The sequence below is a fragment of the Sarcophilus harrisii genome, chromosome 1, assembly GCF_902635505.1.
Source record: "Sarcophilus harrisii chromosome 1, mSarHar1.11, whole genome shotgun sequence".
NCBI classification, from domain to species: domain Eukaryota; kingdom Metazoa; phylum Chordata; class Mammalia; order Dasyuromorphia; family Dasyuridae; genus Sarcophilus; species Sarcophilus harrisii.
Genome location: NC_045426.1, coordinates 358816398 through 358836768, shown reverse-complemented (window position 1 = coordinate 358836768; position 20371 = coordinate 358816398). Strand labels below are relative to the sequence as shown.

General features: G+C 33.3%; 1 protein-coding gene across 1 annotated transcript in view; it reads left to right on the top strand.

Moving 5' to 3' along the window:
• DCC (DCC netrin 1 receptor) overlaps positions 1-20371 on the top strand; it is a 1389687-nt gene that overhangs the window by 307648 nt on the left and 1061668 nt on the right. The gene's annotated exons all lie outside the window — the stretch shown is intronic.

The window sequence follows — 20371 nt, the reverse complement described above, 5'->3', positions numbered from 1 at the left end:
CATTCTGCACAGACATAATAATAATTTAAATCAACATTAGAGTGTGTAGTGTAGTTTTTTGGCATAGGTTCAGGTGATCTAAGTCATAGACAATAAATTTAAAATTGGAAAAAAAAATCTTAGAAATCAACTACTCCAAACTCTGAATTTTGCAGACATACTGGGAAATCAAAGAGTTAAGTCATTTCCCTAGGTCAAACAGATAATATGAGGCAGAATCAGAATTTAAACCTGTGTTCCATGATCTAGAAATCTAATTCTCATTCCCCTGTTTCATATTTCCTCTCTGTATAATCTAAGTTGAAGGCCTACTTTTATTTGTGAGCAGTATAGAAAGAATTAATCATACAAAAGTGTTTTAATCATCCTTGCACATAGCAAATATCTTCATTAACATTGTTTTTTGAATGTAAAGGACATACATATGTAAGACAGGCATAGGTTTTGCTTTGTTTGGTTTGGTTTTGTCTGGAATTGGAACTTCAAAGGAATTGGGAGACTCTGGTATTGTACTTGCTTTCCCCATGCATACTCATTTGTTATTTATCAATTCATTTGTTATTTAGAGTTTTCAATATTTACCCAAGGCATACCCAAGGCCAAATAAGTAATATATGTCAGAGACAGAACTTGAATTCAGGTCTTCCTAATTCCAATCTAGCCCTTTATCCATTGCACATTGTTGTTAAAGCCAAAGTCAATTAAGCACACATACACACACACACACACACACACACACACACACACACAGACAACAGACAGAGACATGGATGCTACTGCATACAGTAGGGGAGATATTTTTCAAATCAGAAACAAATGTAGAATGATGTGTTCATTTTTTGGACATTGCTAATAAGGAAATTTATTTTGCTTGAATATGCAGAGTTGTTAAATTAGAAGAAAGTAAAAGCTTGTTGATTTAAGGGGAAAGACATTTTTAAAAAAGAAAATATGAAAAGGAAGACACGTTTATGCAATTTTAGAAAAGATTAATGATTTGATTAAAATATCGGTATGAAAAACCAGTATCAACAAATTTCTGGTTAAACCTTAATCCTGTATGAGAGAATAATTGCATGGAATTCAGAAACACTTTATTTAATGAGGTATCGCAATGACTTTTAAGAAGATAGAAGCTCCCCCTTAAGGCAAGCTTTCCTTCTTCCTAAATGGTCTCTCAGGTTTCTGTCCAGGGCCACTTTCTCTCCTCCTATACTGCTTCACTTTTTGATCTCTCATCAGTTCTCATGGATTTAATTACCATCTCGGATGCTGATAAATCCCAAATCCCAGACTGTCTTTTCCCTTCTAATGTTGTATCTCCAACTATCTTTCAGATATTTTAAACTCAAAGTATCCCAAACTGAATTAATTATCTCCCTTCTCCCCACCTCCAGCTTTACATATTATTGTAGAGGACAACTCAATGTCCCATTTTCTCAGACTTGCAACATAGAAGTCATCCTGGATTCATCACTATCTCCTCACTCCCCAACCACATCCAATCTTTTACCAAGAAGTATTGATTTTATCTTTGCAACATCTCTCAAATAATTCCCATTTTGTCTTCTCACACTGCTACGGCTTTGGTGCTATCTATTTAATCTCATACTTTGACTTCTGTAGTAGCCTGCTTTGGGATCTACCTGCCTTAAGTCTTGTTCTCATCTTAATTAATGAATAATTCTTCTTACAAAAAATGAGGACAGAATCAGAATTATGAACTTAATAAAGATGTTAATTTTGAATGTTCCTTTACTCATGACACAAAAATTTGCATTTAACCAGTTTCAATAAAATTTTTAATACTGAAAATTTGTTGCTTCTACTCTAACTCCTCTCTTTTTTGTGTTCCCCTTTCCTTTTTGGGGGAGGGGAGCTCTTGTTCCAAGTGTAGAGTGTCTTCATATTGTACTCCTGCATATCCAATTTTTTTCTACTATAGCTCTCTCAAGCCTGTCCCCCATATTACTCAAGACCTTATCCTCTGTTCCTCCTAACTTCCCTATATGATGTATATAATTTATGTATGTATGTCTTTTTTCTTTAGGGCCTTGCTATAACTTATTGATCTTGGATTAAGAAATTCATAGTGGGGGACAGCTATATGGCACAGTAAATAGAGCACCTACCCTGGAGGGAGGAGGACCTAAATTCAAATATGGTCTCAGACACTTAACAGTTACTCCATGTGTAAACTTGGGCAAGTCACTTAACCCCAATTACCTCAAAAAAAAAAAAAGGGGACAGAAAATTACAGTACAGTTTCAGTGACTGATTAAATATCCATTCTAGGGGTATTTGATTTTTTTAGGTTAAAGCTATGATATTTCAGGCACCAGAATGGTATTTGTCTCATTCTGGAATAACAGAAATTTTGAAAGAGAAAAGGGGAATTTTCTATTCGTCCCTTGGAAATCATATCATGAAGAAAGAACCCTGTCCCTTTTAGAGGGAAGGCCAGCTCTTTCTTTTTGTATAGGTGGTATTAACTAAAACCAATTTGTTCCTATTGGCATCTCATTTGTTGCTGTTTATCACCTATTTTTAAAATGACAATAGGAATAATTTGTTAGTAAAACTTTTTTGTCTTTAAATTGAATATGGTTCCTTCAATTTCCCAGAATGAAGTTTTTCACACAGGGAAAATGAATTTCTAATTTCATTTCTTGTCCAATTCTCAATAACCCTTAATGAGAGAAGGCAGTTTTGGCTACTTTATATCACATTCAATCAGTGGTTAATGTTTTTTTTGTTTTTTGTTTTTTTTTTTTTTTTTTAAGCTGGTGAAAGGTTTTAGATTGACACACTTAAAAGGTTTGTCTCTAAGGCTCTGATTCTATGTCCCTCTTTGGATAGAGAACACCAGCTCACTTACATGTGTTCAAGCCAGCAAGTAGAACAGAATTTGTTACTGAGCAATGTTGGGTTGGAAGCTCTGAGATTCATCGTGTACAAAATCACAAAATTAAACACACATAAATAAATGAATACTCTTTCAGTTTGTTGAAAGATCTGCAGTCAGAAAATCTGACTTCAGTTCATGGATTTCCCCTTACTTAACTGTGTCCTCAAGCAAGTCACTTTCCATTAATGATTGTTAGTTCCATATCTATAAAACAAGAAAAAGTGTACTAGATAACTTATCAAGTCTATTCCAACTCTAAGTTCTTCAGTCAGAACATATGTATAATTCAATATGTTGCTAAGCCAAAGTGGCAGCCCTCCACTGACTTTATGAAGCAGTAATACTAGTCTTTTTGATGTTCCTCAAATTTCTCATCCTTTTTTTCTGAATTGTAGTTATTTCCCCTGTCTGTTCTCCATGACTGGAATCATTCCTGACCTGATTTCTACTTTCTAGTTTTCTTTAAGACACAGCTAAAATTCGGTCTTCTACAGGAAGTCTTTCCTGACATATGTGTGTGTGTGTGTGTGTGTGTGTGTGTATAAATTTTAATAATAAAGAGTTAGTCTGAGCACTTGTTTTTAGAAACTTTATTTTGCTTCCAAGGTTTTCTTTTTTTTTCCTTTCTCCTCAACATTGTTCCTTTCCACTCTGTTCTGAATTTTATTTTTAGATTCTTGTTCTTTTATTATTCCTTCTGTGTTTGAGGGACAAAGTTTCAGAAGTAACAGATTTGGCTTCTGTTTTTATATTGTTATCTTTGTACACATATGCTCCTTGCCCTTCTTCCTTTTTCCCTTGTGTATCTCCCTCTTAGAAATATGAGGCTGTGAAATAAACAATGTCAGATGGGAGTATTATTTTCTTATTGGAGTTACTCTGTCTCTCAAATCATGAAACCTGATGATACTTCCTGTCTTCAAAATGACTTGTCTAAATTTATTAAGCCATTTTGTTGTTGCTGTTTTTCCCTTTGGTTCTTTGCCATCCCTGCCATTCTAGATGCTAATTCTAACTGAGGACTCATCCATCATTTCTCCAGAAGTAGAATTCTCTCTAGGGATGTAGGATGTGGTGTCCTCGGATTCAAGTTCCCCCAGGTGAAGGTGATGTTGATGTTAATGAGTAAAATCCCTACCGATTTCTGTAAAATATACCTTCTTCATACACCATTTGAATATTCCGTAGTGGCACCTTTTCTTTTTTCATTCTCCAAGGACAGATACTCATATTGCATCCTCTAGTTCTAATATTCCTCCTTCATTGATTTTAACCTATTCTCTTTGTTACCTCATATTGATGAGAGACTTAAGGAATTAATTTCTTCATTTTCCACTTACGGTCTTGGTAAAAGTATGGGACTCATTCCCTTCTATTTTTAACCTCATTTCTTCCCATTTATACAATTTCCCTGCATATTATTTTTCCATACCTGATATTGTTTCACCTATGGGAGTATAAGGAGTTTTATCCTTTGCTATCATCCATCTCTCTCTGATCTATTTCTCTCTCCTTCCCCTTCTCTCCCCCCACCTTTCCCTCTCCTCATCCCTCTCTGTCCCCCTCCTCCTACCTCTCTATCTCTCTCCATCCTTCTTTCCCTTCTCCCTTCTCTTTTCCCTTTCTCCTTCTCTTCCTCCTCCTCCTCTTCTCTTCCTCCTCTTTCTCTTTCCTGTCTCTTTCCCTCTCCCTCCCTCACTCCTTCCTTCCCTCTATCTTTCTTTCCTTCCCTCCTCTCTATTTCCTTCCCTCTCTTCATCTTTCCCTCTTTCTGTCTGATTGACAATTTTATAAATTAAAGTTTTCTTCTATTAATGTCTTTATTTATCTACTGTGTTTGTTTCTTGTTGATAGTTCTACTTAGTTGCTTTTTTTTTTTTTTTTTTTTGAAATTAGGGTCTTTGCAGGTCAAACAATCTGCTTACTTCTGTTGGTTTTTTTTTTTCCAGAAATGTTTCAAATATCTCTTTTTTGTTGTGTCAGAATTTTGTTGATGATTAAGATTAATTGTGAAAGATGTGTGACAGAGCTAAATTTTAGGCTTTTTTGATTTTTGAAACATACTTGTCATATTTCAATGAATTGTGGAATAATCAGGATTTGTTTTAGAATTACTTCAGGTTTTTCACATTCTAATGCAATATCTATGTAAGTTAAATTGCCTTTTCACATTCTGACTTCAAAGTCAATTATTTTGGATTGACTGGGATACATGTCTTCTTTGAAAATTATTGTCTTTTGCTTCTTCACTTTTCCTCTGTTTTAGTATTTTGTATTTTATATATGTTATTCTATTTTTCAGAGAATTTACTATGTAGAGATTTTCTATCATCTGCTCATTTTTACTATTCCCGTTTCTATTTTTTTAAAAAAATCTTTGCAAACTCTAATATATAACCACAATTTATTTGTAATATGTCCTCTAAAGATATTTATTTCTATTTTTCATTACTTTCTTTTTGGTGTTATAACATTCTTGGGGATGTTTAAAATTCTCAATTTATAAAAAGGAAACACAAAACTGGGAAAAAAATTCTTTACAACTAGTATTTCTGAAAAAAGGTCTCATTTCTAAAATATATAAAGAATTGTGTCAAATTTATAAGAATACAAGTCATTCCCCAATTGATAAATGGTCAAAGGATATGAACCAACAGTGTTCAGATGACAAAATTAAAGTCATCTATCGTTATATGGAAAGCTCTAAATCACTATCTATTAGAGAAATGCAAATTAAAGTAACTCTGAGGTACCACCTCAGACATCTCAGATTGGCTAAGATGACAGGAAAAGATAATGATAAATGTTGAAGGGGATGTGGGAAAACCTGGGATATTAATGCATTGTTGGTGGAGTTGTGAAATGATCCAACCATTCTGAAAAGCAATCTGGACTATGCCCAAAAGGGCTGCAGAACTGTATCCCAAGGAAATCATAAAGGAGAGAAAAGGACCCATGTGCAACAAAGTTTACAGAAGCTCTTTTTGTGGTAACAAAGAATTAGAAAATGAGTAGATACCCATCAATTGGAAAATAGCTGAACAAGTTGTGTTATACAAAGATAATAGAATCTTATTGTTCTATAAAAAATGATGAACAAAATTATTTTAGAAAGACCTAGAAAGACTTACATGAAATGATACTGAGTGAAACAAGCAAGAATGTGCAATGGTCAACTATGAAAGACTTGGTTCTTCTCAGTGGTTCAGTGATCCAAAGCAATCTCAATAGAAAACTGCCGTCTATATCCAGAAAAAGAACTAAGGAGACAATATAAATCAACACATGATATGTTCACTTCTTTTTTTCTGTTTTTCTTTCTCTGTGATGGTTTTTCCCTTTTGCTCTGATTTTTCTCTCCCCAAATGATCCATAAAGCAATGTGTATTAAAATAAATAATTTTAAAAAGAATTCCCAATTTAATTAGGTCCTGTTAATTTATTTTCTTTCACATAATATAAATAACACAAAGTGCTTTTGTTTTTATTTGAAGTCTTATTCATATTTCCTTATTCTTCATATCTTTCTCTCTCAGAGCTTTATAAATTAAAGTTTTCTTCATTTAATTAATCTATGTTTCATTTATTTAGTTTGAGACCTATATTTTTATCTTATAGATCCTTCTGTTATTATATAAGGCATATGATTCTTTTGCTTTGAGGTGTAAAGGTAGAGAAAAACAATTACTCTACTCCCTTGTTGATCATGTGATCCTCAAATGTCCAAGTTTTCCAGGGTGAGTTACAGCCAGTGGGATAATGGATCAAAGTAGCATGTGCCACCTGGTGAGAAGGTAAGGGTACATGGAGAAAAAAAAAACAAAAACAAAATACTTTGCTTAGAAAATCAAGTGTTATCTTTATTTATTTTTAAATGAAGGTTCATTTTCTATTTCTTGGGATTTCTTTGTGTGTATTTGAACTTTCAGAGCTATTCTGAGGAATAAAGAAAATGTATATGAACAGGCCCAGACAGAACAAGAATTGAGCTTCTCATATACTGTCCCTCCTCCCACATTTCTCTTCACACCTGGAACTAAAATGGCAACTACCAAAATGAGTTAGATCAATAGTTATCTCTGGGGCATTGTGAAAATTGTGTTCCAAGATGAAGGCAAAGAACCTCTGACAAATTGCAAAGTTGAAGATTATATAATTGTGAGATTGTATCCTATATCTTTTACTTCAAGGTCACTTGATCAAATTGATCACAATCCAGGAAAGACGCTGAAATCCATTACCTGGGACTCACTGCTTTGTGGGTTAGAAGTTCAGGGTTCTCAATCCAGTCCCTCATGGCTTCCACAACAGACACTTTCCCCTCCTACCCTTCATTGGACCAAGGTTCCACTTATCAGCCCAGTCAGGATTTACAGTAAAGCTACATTCATGAATTTATGGTGAAAATCCTTCTTTGAAGTAAGTATATGGCCAGCATCAGGGAAAGGAGAGAAGGGAAACCACAGAGAACTGGGAAAAGGGAATTATCTTTGCATGCCGAACCATTATTTTGATTCCCTACTGAGACAGTATAGGGAAATTTTCACCACCAGGGTCCATGATCTACTTATTCTGGAGGTGAGGTGTAGGGCTTTTAATCTCTATGTCTGACATCTCAGCACACTTCTGAGTTACTAACTGCTGAGAAAACAGACTGACTTAGATTCCTGTATAGATAGATCTAAGAGGTTCATTCCATTGGCTGCTCCTCCATAATAAGATTCTTTTTTTTCCCCATTTATTTCTTATCTCAACCTTTTTTCTGCTCTAATGATTCCCCAAAACATTTTCTCTTATGGGTTTAGTTGTCAGATAGTTGAATATTTTGTAGCCATGTGGTGCAATGGAGAGAGAAAATCTTGAAATTGAGGTCAGTATTCAAATCTTGCTTCAAATACTTAAGAGTTTTGTGATACTGAGAAGTCATTTAAACTCTCTCACCTTCAGTTTAATTTGCTGTATTATGGTAATAAGTAATAGCTTCTACCTCATAGGGTTGTGAGGAAAAAAATTAGGTAATATGGATAAAAAGTTTATAAAATTTAATGTTATTGTTCAGTTTTACTCATATCCAACTCTTCATGACCCCATTTGGCGTTTTCTTATCAAAGATGCTAAAGTGGATTACCATTTCCTTCTCCAGCTCATTTGGATGATGAGGAATTAAGGCACACAGGTTTAGGTGACTTGCCCAGAGTCATGCAGCTAGTAAATGTTTGAGGCAAGATTTGAACTCAGGAAAATGAGTCTACCTGACTCTAGATCAAGTATTCTATCCACACAGCACTATCTCAAATTAATATATAACTTTAAGTATTGTTATTATCCTTACTATTAGGAAGAAACTAAGGAAGGAAGGAAGGGATGGAGAGAGAAAGGGATGAAAGAATAGAGGGAGAAAAAATAGAGGAAGATAAAAAGAAAGGAAGAAAGAGAGAGGGAGGAAGGAAGGAAGAAACATTTAAGTAGCTTCTATGTGTCAAACAGTAAATATTTTTAAAATATTATCTCATTTTATATTTATAACATCCCTGGGGCATAATTGTTATTATTTTCATTATTTTATAGTTGAGAAAACTGAGGCAGTTACAGGTTAAGGGACTTGCCCAGTGTCACATAACCAATAACTGAATGAAGCTAGATTTGAATTCAGGTCTTCCTGACTTCAGACCAAGTGCTTTAACCACTTTAACACTCAGCTGTTATTATTGTTATCATCATCATCATCATCATCTTTTGTATGAAATAAAGTCTGATCAGGTTCCTACAAAGATAAGGACAAGCTTCCACATAAATAGAGTAAATAATAACCTATTGGTAAGCTGGGAGGATACTCCCACAGTTCCATTTTGCCTCTCATCTCCTTCCATACTATAGCATATAGGAATGGCTTAATACATGCTGTTCATTCTTTTATACATCTTTGAACCTCTTGTCAATGTTTTTTCCAAATACAATTTTTTTCTTTCACTAATATAATTTCCCCAACATAATGTTGCCTTTCTGCCAAAATGAATTTCCAGAATATAGTTTTAATAGAACAAAAAGATACTGTAAGGATTACAATGATTTTTGTGCTGTAGATATCTACTGTGGATTCCTGGTAAAGTTATTTAATTTTTTTGAACCTGTTCCTTCATCTTAAAAGTAGGTTTAATATCTGTGCCACTTATTACTCTTTGGGAGTTATTTGGAGGACCAACTGAGCTGATTATATACAAAAAAGTTCTTTAGACTTTATTCCCATCACTAAAAATGCCATTATCCTCTCTTTTTTAAGGTGACAAAACTGAGAGGAAGTAATTTATTGAGAGAAAATTTTAACTCGGTTCAAAGAATTATACAATCCTAGTTAACAAAGATTACAAAGATAACCTAATCCGGTCTGAATCTAAACACATTGCCTTCCCTTTCTTACCATTCATTAGAATGTCAACTGCTCTAGGGCAGGGAACATTACTTTTTTTGTTTGTTTCTAGTTCACAGCATGGTACCTGGAATAAAGTATATGCAAAATTATTAATAAATAAATGTTGATTGCCATATTAGATAGGTTGCCTGAGTGTTTAATCCATTAGCATCCCTGTAGGAAGTAGAAGAGGGTAGCTAGTTGGTACAATGGATATAGCCTGAAATCAGGAACATTATTTTCACGAGTTTGGTTCTGGCCTCAGGTACTTACTGTTTAACACTGGGTAAGTCACTTAACCCTGTTTGCCTCAGTTTTCTCATCGGCAAAATTACACGGAGAAAGAAATAGCAAACTAGTCCAGGATCTTTGCCAAGAAATCTCTAAAAAGATTCACACAGAGTCAGATATGACTAAAATGACTAAAGTACAACATACCAAGAAGGGATTTATTTTAATATCTAACTTGTTGCTTAGTAGAAGACAAGCCTTAGGTGGGGAGGTGAAGGAAGGCCACAAAAAACTGGAGTATAGAACAGTACAGAAGAAAGAGGAAGGAAGGGCTGGCGATTTCAGTGATAGGAGTTTTCTGAGAATTTGGGAATAATGTACACTAGGCGTGCAGAGATTAGAGAGAAAGGAATTACAAATAACCAAGTCAACAAGCCTTTATTAAGATCTTACTGTGTTTGTGGTTAGTCCTGTGCTGAGAACACATTTTACCAACCACACTGTTTTGCTTAGGGCCCACCTTAAAACAAGAAAGGATGTGGTAAAACTATATACTTCCAAATCCCACATTTATCCCAAACACAAAGTTTCCTGACACATTAATATTTCAAAAAACACTTCTTTGATTCACTAATCTTTGTGGAGGGATTTGACCTGGAGTTCATTAATTTTTTTAAATGAATATTTTATTTCAATATAATTGTTTTCCTTTATAAAAATCTTATGTATTTTATACATTAAAAATATTTTTTTTCAGAAGTGTTCATAAACTTCATTAAACTCCCAAAGCTGTCTATGACAGAGTACCACTACTTCCATATCATCAGTACTTAGAGACTTATACAGTTTAGATTTGGAAGAGGATTTAGAAACCATTGGGTTTAACCCAATGAGGAAAATGAGACTTAGAAAGGAAAAGTACCTGAACTGAAAATCAGTATATAGTAAACAATAGAGCTGAGATTTAAATTCTATTTCAGGTCCAATATTCTATCTATTATATCAACTCTTACAATCCCTTACAAAAGCTAAATTTTATGAATAGAAACCCAATCCATTTATAAATCTTAAGGGAGGAAGATTTGGTGAAGTTAGAGATCATCAGATGGCAGTCCCTAACATTTTGAGGTATTATGGTAAGATTAGCTTTTATTCATGATAGTAAATATTGAGAGAAGAGCTTTCAGTTCAAACATTTTTGTAATAATAAAGAATGCTTAACTTTTCTATTAAGAGCAACCATGAATATCCAGTACTAAACAATATGTGATAATGTTCTTATTAGAAATAAAGTCCCCTTGGGTTCATAGTCTTGGTGTTTTGTCAAAAAGCCAAACATAGATTTTTTAGCAGAACAGTAATTTGTTTTAGAATTCAGCTTTAGGGGCTCTTCTCCTGGTGGAAACAAATTTAACTTCGACTCCCTTGACTCATATGAGATGGCACAAAATAAAGTATGACATTCATTCTACAGAATGATGCATGCTTTATACCTTACTCTAATATAGACTATTAATCATTTATATGCCATCTGGAATAGATTTTAGAATCAGAAATTCTCACCTTCTTATGCAGTTCACTGATTTCCTGTATCTCCTAAAATGTCCTTTCTAGAATTGAATCTTAGACACAGACATAGACACAAACATGGATCTTTAGAGTTGGAAAAGTCTCAAATCATTAGTTTAACTTTGTCATTTTACAAAAAGTAAATTAAAAATTTGCCTAGGTTAATGACCTAATAATTAGGGAATCTAAGAGCTGAAACCAGATAAGGCATTAGACTCCTTTGTCTTATAATTTCTAAATGGTGAAAAAGAAGCAGCAGAAGAAGCAGAAAAGCACTCTGAAAAATTCAGGCTAAATTATGTAAATTAAAAAATGCTGAACAATAAATAATAAGATGATCACATTTCTAGCGTACTTTATAAATTACATTTATCAAAACAATCCTGTGAAATAGGTGATACTTTTCATAAATGAGTAGAGTACAAAACAAACAAAAATAGATCTCATACTTTTTTCCTGGCCTTGGAGTAAGGAGGACCTGAGTTCAAATCTGGTCTCCTATATTTAATAGTTACTAGCTGTGTGATCCTGAGAAAGTCATTTAACCCCAATTGCCTTGCAAAAATAACAATAAAAATGAATCTTGTGGAACCATCAAAAATCTTGTGTGGGATAAAGATCAAGATAATGGATGACCTGGCCCACTTTGTATGGTATTCAAAGAAGTATTAAAGACTAGAATGGTGGTGCCATTGATATTTCAAAAGTAACTTTAAGGAACATATTTATTCATGATTTAACATGATCAATGGACCAAAATATCTTTTATAAGTTTTCCCAATCCAATAACCATTAATTAAGGTCCTGGTCTACTTAAGGCACCATGTCATCAATACTGAACATACAAGGGCAAGAAAGAACAAATCTTACCTTCAATAAACTTTATGAATGGATAGATTGAAAAAGATTTTGAGTACATTTTCAAAAAAAAAAAAAAAAAGTAGGGGTGTGTGTGTGTGTGTGTGTGTGTGTGTGTGTTGTGTGTGTGTGTGTGTGTGTGTTCTAGGACTTGAAATCAGAAAAATCTGAGTTCAAATCCAGCCAGCTGTATGGATTTTGGCAAGTCACTTAACCTTTATTTTTTTTTCCATTTAGTTTCTTTTTTTTGCACAATGGGGATAAAAATATCAGCTACCTTCCAATGTCCTTGTGAGGAACAAATGAGATTTGTAAAGCACTTAAGACAATATCTAGCACATAGTAGGCTCTATATAAATGCTAGCTATTGGTATTGTTGTTTTTTGCTATTGTTGTCTTCATTAAAGTACTGACTAGGTATTCAGAAAAAACAATATGTAAGCTAATCCTTGAAAGATAAGACAGGAAAAGGAAGGAGTGAGTAAGATTCTAAGTGTGGGGAAATGGCTCTGTGTGAACGCACAAAATGATGGAAAGGCAAGTTCAGGGGTTGGCAAGTAGTTTACTCAATAAACTTTACCCTATTTAATAGCTGTCTTACTCTTAGTAATAATAAGTTAAAGGGAAATTTTTCTTTCATTTTTAGTAGTACTTAAATTATGTGCCTTAGACCAGTTTTAAACCTTTAAAATACCAGTGCAACTCATCTTATTCTTTTATTTTTAATATTATTTCTTTATAGCATCTTATCTCAGTCATTCTTTCAAAATGAATTATTTTTAACTAGATTTTTATTTATATATTTTGCCTTTAAATAGACTATGCATCTCTTTGACAGCTAAGTGATACTAGAGATGGGTTACTAACCTTGGACTAAAGAAGACCAGCATTCAAATCTTCCCTTAGATTACTAATATGATTTTGTTCAAGTCATTTAACTAAACTTTAATTTTCAAATCTAAAGCCTGAGAGAGTTAGACTCAATGGTTTAAGGTTTCTTGCATCCTAAATTTATGATCTTATGAGTTCTTCCTCTTTCCTCTCCCAGATAACTATTAATTGTTACTTTAAAAAAATTAATTAGAAAAGAAAAAAATGAGCAAAATCATTAACACATTGCAAAAATATCTGACAGTATTATGCATTGCTCCATATCTTTGGACTACCATTTCTCTGAGTGTTTATTGATAAATATTTAAACCACTGATAAATTCTTTTCTGAATCCCAAATCCCAAGGTCCAACCCAGTTACCTTAGCAGCTTTTTATCTCTTCATTTGTTTCCTCTGCAGTGTTGAAGCTCCCTGTGTGGTCTTTCTGCAATCAATATCTTTTGTTTAACACTTTCCTTTTATCCCAGTGCTCCTACTCTTATTACCATATAGCTCATATGTGTTAAATTTATTCTTTATTGAACAATTTCAAGTCATTGAAATATCCCATTTAAAAAATGTTGCCATATGTATGCATGGAAATACACAAGAGACAGATGTGTATGTGTTTATATATGAATATGCCTTTCAACGTACATTCAGTTATGTATACACAAATCTGAATGTATAATTTCTATTTTGTTACACTCTCTCATTATATTATTATCACACAATTTGTTCTTTCCCATTTCTCTGTGCATGTGAATATATACATAAATCATATTGATAGTTCTAAATCTTTTATATTATTTTTGGAGCAAGTTTCTTTGTTCCCCATTGACATTTTTAGCCCATATCTGTTTGAACCTCTTTTCTGTGCTGTCCAATCATTAATGTTTGGATTTTCTTTGTTTTACTTGCCTTCTATCCTCTACTTTCTTATCTCTTATTGCTCCTGCTCCCTACACGCTTTATACCAATAAGCCAGGAATGATCGATAGTCTACCAAGAAAAGATTTCATCTAAATTTAAGACATCTATTTCTTATTCTACAGTTTTTCTTTCTCTATTTTTGCACAGCCTTGTTTGGGTATAAAAATAATATTTTATGTAATAGAAGAAATTTGTTAGAATTTCTTCCTTAACTAGTTTTCAAATAGTTTTATATAGTAATCGAATTATTTGTTCCTTAAATGTTTTGTAGAATTCACTTATAAATCCATCTCATCCTGGGAATATGTTTTGGGGGTATTTTCTTTTTTTTCCTTTCTTATTCATTCCTTTTTTCATATATTTTCCAAATTTACTTTATTTGAAGAAGCAGAATAAGCAAAAAGAAAATCAGAAAAGCAATTCAAAACAAAATGAAACAAAAGAAAACATTTCTTTCTATCTTTATCTTTCTTTCCCCAAACTCATCTGTCTTCTTCATACACATTCAGTCAGTATGATCAGTTTCTGGAGAATCCTCCATTTTATTAAACCTGCCATATACTTTTCTGTCAGTTGCTATCAAAAGTCATTTAAATCTTATACTACATTTTGGTATATCCTATGGTGTTATTCTATTTTCAGAAATAAGCTGCTTTATGGTTTCCTTATGTATATCTTGACCTCTCTATATATACTTCCAGGCTTTATGATTCTCTTCTCTTCTCTTCTCTTCTCTTCTCTTCTCTTCTCTTCTCTTCTCTTCTCTTCTCTTCTCTTCTCTTCTCTTCTCTTCTTTCTCTCTCTCTCTCTCTCTCTCTCTCTCTCTCTCTCTCTCTCTCTCTCTCTCTTTTGGTGACAATGAGTTTCATATTTTTCTTGAAAAATTCCACAAAAGCTGGTTTCTCTACACTTTCTTCTCCCCCTCTGCCCTCTCTTTAATTAAGTGGCACTTTTACCTTTTCATTCATTTACTATGCACTTCCTCTCATCTGTATGTTATTCTTTTCATTGGATCAATATGAATAATAGTAATTGAAGATAGAAATTATAATTTTTAAAGGCACACACTTTATATAGCATCATTATGAATATCATTATCAGGTTACATTTAACCAACATCTTTTTCATATTTAGAACATATAGATAGCAAGTAAAGACTAGTTCCTTACCAAGTGGAGATGGATATTCTTGTCTATTTTCATTATTTATTAATTTTTATGAACGTAGTGATTTTTAAGTCCTAGGATCATTATAAAAAATGAAACAGTATGTATGATTGAGCAATCTGATCTATGTCTCATGTTTTCTGGTCAACAGAAAACCCTTCTGATTTTGATCATTGCTATTCTTAAATTAACCTTTCTTTAAAATATGAAAATATTATTTTCACTCCTAGTAAATGAAATACAAACTTGTAATCTTTCTGACTATAAAATGGAGTTGAATTTTCAGGACTTCCTTTTAGGACAGGGATTCTTAACTTTGTATGTGTCAGGGATGGATCACTTTGATAATATGATGAAGCTGATTATGAACTGGTAGACCTGTTTTCAAAATCTTATTTTTAAATTATAAATCACATTTATAATATTGCTAAGGAAATTGACTATATTAAAATAGATTTCTTTTAAAAATAATTATCTGCTCTAGATTCAGAAACCCTCTTTTCAAGCTTGCCTAATTTGTGATGGGCACTGTTTGTTATATGAATAGTCATCAACAAGTGGTAGATCAAATTGATTAAAGCAGCATAGGGTGGATTTACACTTAAGAGTGAATAATTGTGAAGTTTTTGAAATTTTTATATAGAATTTAGCCAAATATGTTTTATTTCAAAATCCAATTTCATTAAAATGGCAGCTTAAATATTGTTCAAAAAAGAATATAATCATCTTTAATGTTAATCCTTTGATGAATATCTGATAATGTGGATGTTAGTCTAGCTACACTCTCTCCTTTTATGAGTCTTTTGTATGACATCACAAAAGTCCACTGGTGGAAGTCCATTTAATTATCTAAAAGAAGTTTTACCTTTTCATTTCTTGATATTGCTTATGTATCAAAGACACATATGTTCATGAATGATCTCTCACTTGTCCTACATGACTCACTTAACTTCTCCAGGAAGTTTTCCTTAATCCCTCTGGATGATATTGTTTTGCTGTTTGCATAGCACTTATACAATACTATAAGATGGACAAGACAATTAATCTTTCTGGGTCTCAATTTCTGTATTGGTAAAATGAGGGAGTTGGATAAAGCCAACTCTAAAGTGTCTATCAGTTATAATTTATAATATTATGATTTTACCAGACTGTAAGCTCCATGAGAACAGGTGCTATTTTATCAAAGTTTTACATATCTCCAGCAATTAGCATAGTGCTCACTCTGTCTATCCTGTAAAGGTAATCTTCATGGAATGATTTTGTCATCATAGCGTTTAATTGTATAATACTGCTTTAACTTTTTTGAAGACAATTCTTAAGAGACACTAAGTAGACATTTAGAGAAAGAAATAATATATTTTCTCTTAAATGTAAATTAAACAACTGACATAGCAGAATATAAATCACAAAATAATCAGTTAAAAATCAGTTTGTCTTCTTAAAAAAATACATTTGTCCCTTAACAATAATGAGAGAGGATAAAGAAGGAGAGTAAGAAAGGGAATAGATATTAGTCTTCACAGAGGAAATATGAAGTTTTGCTAAGTCAATAAAATAATTTTGATATCAGAATCATTCTAGGCTTTCCTCTTGAGAGTTTTGCACAAATGCAGCCTTAGTTGAATTTTTACAAACCAACAAATGTTCAGTTGTTCCTCTTTACTATTTGGTTCATGAATACAAACTGAGAAAATGAAGAACTTGTTCTCTTCTTGAAATTTTAATCTTTTGTTTTTCAGTGATGCTTATTTGATGCTTTCATTGTCAATATTTGCTAAGTATTTATAAATATGTAAAGAAGATAAAAAATGGCATTCAAGAAGAATTTTTTAAAATGCATCCAAATAACCACTCTGGCTTCCCAGTCTTTTCTCTCCACCCCTGTGAGATAGCTTTTGCTAAAATAATAGCATGGTACTCTCCTCCTCAAAAAGGTACAATAGCTGCCTCTTACTAGCAGAACAAATCCAGTTTTAGCTTGGATTTCCTTTAAAAACTGTCCTCCTCATCACATCTGCCCAAATTTGTTGCCTAGGCTTCCTCAAACAAAACTCTCAAGACTAGGAGCCTCATAGGCTTCTTCTTGTTTCTATATTTGTTTTAGTAGCAACCATATTAATTAAAGGGTACATTTCAAATGACATAGACTAAACCTCTTGTTTTGCACATGAGAAACCTGAAACATAAAAAGGTAAAATTACAAAGGCATACCATAATTATACAGCAGCCTAGATTTGCAATGAAGTCCTTGACTCTAAAACCAGTATTCTCTTATATTGCCTCTTCACCAAGTTATTATTCCTCATAGATGATTCCTTCCACATTTTTGTGCATTTGTGTCCAACTCCCTGTGACCCCATTTGAGTTTTCTTGGAAAAGATACTGCAGTGGTTTTCCATTTCTTTCTCCATCTTGTTTTATAGATGGAGGAAACTGAGACAAAGAGGATTAAGTGACTTACCAAGTGTCTGAGGCAAGATTTGAACCCAGGAAGATGAGTCCTCCTGACTGCTGGACTCACACTTTAATCACTGAGGCTCCTAACAGCCTATTCCTTCACTCTACTTTCTACCAATTTCAATCCTAAACTTCCTTCTAGACTCAGCTAAAACACTACCTCCTCTCAATACTTCTCAGAAAATCTAGTACACAAACATCCCTTCAATTTTTTTTTATATCACATATATGAATACACAAAAGATTTATGAGTTGAACATTATGAAGAAATCTTTGTGGGAAAATCCTGTCTCCTATATCTAATTGCACCCCATCTGTGATTGAAAAGATAAATCTGATGGAATTGCCCATCTGTGGATAAGAGAGATAGAAGGAGTCACCTAGAGTCATAAGGTAGAATTTGAACAAAGGATGAAATTAAGCCTTCTTTCCTATCAGCTTACACCAAGATGCCTCCAGCACTGGTAAAGTATTTATATCAAATAATCTAGTCTTATGTCCAGAGCCAAGGTATAAACTTTTCAAGACCCAGAATTAATTCTTCTCGTATATCTCCCAGGGCCATGTACAAACTTCAGGTGTCAACTGTATTTATATGTCTGTTATAATTAACTAAATATAAAGGTTCTTCATTTTCATAAACTCAAATTTCTCAGTTGGCATTTTGTATGCTCTGGGAGAAACACTGGCTAAGTGACAGGCTTGCAAGAGGCAGTGGTAGGTTTTATTCTATATTTATATGACATTTCACTTAATGTGGGACAACCTGAAACCAGGAAAGAAACAGCAATTATAACTAATAAGCTATGGTATTCAATTTGCTAGGCTTTTATGACTGCTGCTGCTATAACTGAGATTAACCTGCCATTTGTTCAGGTGTTATTACAGCTGCAAAAATCATAAAAAGCCCAGGTACTTTCTGATCAATTTAGGACCCAAGAAAGTACTGTTTTATCTGGAATTCTAGTCAATAGAGATTTGCAGACCCCCAGCCTTATACATTTTTAAAAACCTCCCCAGCTAACCGTGAGGGATGATGCTCTATGGTCCAGTGTGCATACATTTTCCTAACATTCCTAACTTCCTTTATGCTACTTAGTGTAGAATTGGGGTCTCCACATATTTTCCCCTTCAAAGTAAAGGAGTTGCAAAACGAGAAAATGTGGTTGTTAGTGTCCTTCGCTTTCCTATCTCCATGTTTTTTTTCTTGATTTAGTGTTAGAGTGTAGGTATGACCAGAGTAAAAGCACCATCGATTAGGGATAATATGAGTAGTTACATTTTAATCCAACAGTCTCTCCAGCAGTGGACTCCTCTGAAAATCTGATCAATAGCCTTGCTTGGTCTGTTCTATGATAATGATCAGGGTGGTTAGTTGGGCCTGGTGGTAGAACTTTCAATCGATGACACAACGGCCAGCTAGTTAAGAATGACAGAGCATTTGGGTTTATGTGACACAAGACATTTTATTCTTAAAGGACAAATGCAAAAATGAGAGAATGAATGCAATATTTTGCCTAAGTTATACTAAAGAGATTTCTAAAATTTTTAAGGCAATTTGCTATAGTGATAAGAAGGCTAGAATTAGAAACAAGGAACCTGGGTTCAAATTCTAAACTTCTGCAGCTATCCTTACTTCTCTATGCCTCCATTTCCATATATACATACATACATATATATATATATATATATATATATATATAGGGTAAGGGGAATGACAATGCAGAAAACCTGTAAGTTCCTTATGAAAACCTATGATCTTTTGATAACACTGAATATTCTATCTTCTGCCAAATTTATTTATCTCACATACTTTCCAGGAACAATTTTAAAGAACTTTCAGTGATCAAATGCTCTTTAAAGTTATTACAAATCTATTTGGCAGTCATATAACATTTATTTAAAGTCATAAGGTATGGTATAAGTAAAGAGATTTGTATCAATTCTTCTCTTGGAAAGTGTGCCAAATACTTGAACAGTATAATTTGTTTGGTTCCCATTCTGTCAAGTTATTTCCTTCTCCCGGCTAACTCCTGAGACAGGAACAAGGCATATGTGACATCCCTTGATAAGACCCCAATCCAGCCACTTTCTTGTTATTTGTTTTTTATTTGCTTCCTACTTCACACTAGAGAATTCAGTGTCTCATTTGTTTGTGATGGAATCCAGCTGCATTCAGATGGGTGTCAGATGTTAATGGCACTTGTTTTATAGCATCTTGGGAAGCTTGTTTAGAAAGATTCAATGATATATGAACAACTTGACCTTGGAAAAATTAATTATAGTAGAAACCCTTTTACCAGAGCTAGCATGTGAACATGGGACTGATGACCATTTTATAGGCTCACTGTGCTACACTCAGTCTTTATAGCATGGAATCATACCTCATGTCCCTGTAAGATGTGGTTCTTTTTTTCTTTCTTTCTTTCTTTCTTTTTTTTTTTTTAGTTTTATTTAGGTGGGATCTCAGAGGAGACCAGGAGGATTGAGAGAACAATAAGATTATGAGCTGAAAATATACCTGAATCCATATGATAATAAGTTATATTATAATTTTGTTCTACCATATTTCTAACAATACATCATAAGGAAAGAAATATTGATATTTTATTCTAGATAAAGGCATTTTGAAAGAAAATCATAAATTTGATTATCTGAACTCAATATATTCATTTGCATTAAAGAAAAAAGTTAATATATACTGAATATCTATTGCATGATTGGTAAGGTAGCAGAATACCCCCAAATTTGGGACATATTCCCTACCTTCAGCAAACTAACAGCTGTGATATGCTATGTGATGGAGATAAAGGGAGAAATTAAACTATCTCTGCTTTTTTTTTTTTGCTAATGTAATTGGGTTAAGTGACTTGCCTAGGGTCACACATCTAGGAAATGTTAAGTGAGATCATATTTGAACAGGGCTGGTGTTCCACTGTGCCATCTTGCTGCCCCAAACCATATGTGCT